Below are 2,718 nucleotides of genomic sequence, written 5' to 3' on the forward strand. Positions count from 1 at the left end.
TTCATTCATTCTTCAAGCATTGATCAGACCCTTCCATGTGCTAGTGAGACTATAGAGTGATAAACACTTGGATTGGGGTTATAAGCTTAATCATTATAAGCTTAATAAACACTTGGGAAGTAAGGTTATAGTGTATTTCGGTTTCGAGGTATAGTTCGGTCATAGAAGTATTCAAGGTATTCCTAATTCTAGTTCCTTTCTGTATTGATTCTTATAGTTCTTCTCTACTCAAATCCTAACTCAGTCTTTTCTATTCTTAGGCATCTAAGTTCTTCGAACTTAAGGTTTTCATTGGTAAGTATCGTTTCGATGGTGTAGTTTATTCTTTCCATCTCTTTTCTTTAGTATACTCACCTCTATATTATGGTTTTTAGGAGTGTTCCAAAATCTCGACTTTGTTCTCATCATCCCGGTATATTGGTAAGGAAAATAGGATAGGATTTTATATGTTATATGATATGTGATATGTTATCTTATGTTATGTTGTGTTATGAAATGTTATATTGTGTATGTTTGTAGACTTGGGCATATGACCTGTACACTAACAAGCCCCAATAAATTTATGGGCATATGACTTGCTTAGCTAGCAAGCCCCACAAATCTAATGGGCATATGACTTGTTTAGTTATGGGACCCCAAGTAATAATGGCCATTATAGTATGTGTGACATATGTTTATGATATGTTTTATTATATGCTACGTTATGAATTTTATGTATATGAGTTATGTGTTAGGTTTTCCTTGCTGGGCATTAGACTCATTCCTTTATTTTTAGTGTGATGCAGGAAACTAGATACGGAGGCGGAAGGATTCTTGGAAGTTTGGCATGTGTGTTGAGGATGAACGGACTGAGTGGACTGCGTGTCGATCGAGGATGAAGTTATTTATATTTAGTCTTTTAGATCATGTTTTTCCGCATTTAGTTTTTTTAAACAATTGAATTAAAGTTTATGTTTTTCTTTTAAACAATGGGTGCCCATGCCATATTTTCTATTATTATGTATTTGATACAATATTTTGAGATTTAATAAAGTTATATTATTTCTTATGTATCTTTCCCAAAATAGTAGTTATGTATAGTAGATCTAATGGTCCAAGGTCATAGAAATAGTTGGGTCATTACAATGGTGGGACAACTAGGATCATTGTACTTAGGAGGTGTCTTATAGTCAATTACCGCGCTAGCTTGTTCTACCAAGAATGCAGTTTTCTTGACATGGTGCTTTCTTTTAACGGTACAGAAATCCTTGATAACCTTGGCATAAGTCGGCACTTTTTTTATCACATGCAACAATGGCAAGTTGATCTTCACTTGCGTTAAAAGGTCTAAGATTTCACCATGATTTCCAGTACCTTTCTAGTGGATTTCAAAGCTTGAGGAAAGGGTGCCTTTACTGGAATGTTTATTGGCATATCATCATCTGGAGTGGGCATTGATGTACTCGTTGTCTTAGTTAACGGTGAAACTGTACTTTGACCACTTCGAGTAGAGATGGCATTAACCTCTTTGAAATTTGTATATGGGGGTGAGGAGATTTGTGCCATGTGTTGCCCTTTTTGATGGATTAGAGGTTGAGCGGGAAGTCTACCATGCTCTTGAATTTCCAAAGTAGTGTTTAGCTTTGTCATTTGGATTTTTATGTCTTTCATTTCCTCTACCATTTGTGTGAAACAAGATTTGAGCTCTTGAGTTAAGGCTATTTGTGTTTGCGCAAGCATTTGCAAAGTATTCTCATGAGAATTACTTGACTGCATGTTATTTTGAGGAGCAATGTATGCTTTTGGCTGTTGTTGCTGCTCAGGCCTCCATTGGCTCCCAGATGCTTGGTTTGAATCCTTCCAGCTGAAATTTGGATGGTTGTGCCAACCGGGATTGTAAGTGCTTGAGAAAGGGTTATAAGGCTTCTTGTAATCCCCTAAAGCATTGCATTGTTCCTCATTTCCTCCTCTTAACTCACCAAGAGTTGGGCACTCTTGCGATTGATGTTCCGCCCCTCCACAGATGAAGCATGGATCTCGTGTCTCTACCTTTGCATCCATGTGGATTCCTCTACCTTCTTGAGATTTGAAAGCCTCAAATTGTTGTCTCAATGATTCAATTTGGCTTTTGACGTTGTCATATTCCCTCAATTGGTAGATTCCAGTTGATCGTGGCTTGTCCATAGGACTCGGTCCATTCCATGTGTAGGAATTTTTAGCGGGATCATCGAGGTACTCGAAAGCTTCATCAGGATCTTTTTGAAGGAATTCGCCATTGCACATCATTTGTACGAATCGTCTTTGTCTGGTTGTGAGACCGTCATAGAAATAGCTGATTAGACGCCAGCTTTCGTATCCATGATGTGGGCATTGATTTATCAAATCTCTAAACCTCTCCCAGACCTGATGGAAAGTTTCATGGTCTTTCTGGATGAAGGTAGATATTTGCCTCTTAAGGCTGCTAGTCTTATGGGGCGGGAAATATTTGGCAAAGAATGCTTTTGTCATTTCGTCCCATGTTCCAATAAATCTAGTCCTTAAGGAATACAACCAGCTTTTTGCTTTGTCTTTGAGAGAGAAAGGAAAAAATTTCAATCTCACAATGTTGGTGACATCAGCTCGGTTGTTGAATGTAGCCACCACCTCTTCGAATTCCTGTATATGCATGTACGGACTCTCGTTTTCCAACCCATGGAAGGTTGGTAAGAGGTTAATCATGCCGGGTTTGAAGTCGAAATT

General features: G+C 38.1%; 1 non-coding gene across 1 annotated transcript; it reads left to right on the forward strand.

Annotated features, from left to right (window-relative positions):
- Positions 1-2,332: 2,332 nt before the first annotated feature.
- On the forward strand, positions 2,333-2,439 carry LOC133813485 (small nucleolar RNA R71). Its single transcript, XR_009884494.1, has one exon. It is a non-coding gene; the product is annotated as a small nucleolar RNA R71 (small nucleolar RNA).
- The last annotated feature ends 279 nt before the right edge of the window (positions 2,440-2,718 follow it).

Source organism: Humulus lupulus, chromosome 1 (assembly GCF_963169125.1).
Source record: "Humulus lupulus chromosome 1, drHumLupu1.1, whole genome shotgun sequence".
NCBI lineage: Eukaryota > Viridiplantae > Streptophyta > Magnoliopsida > Rosales > Cannabaceae > Humulus > Humulus lupulus.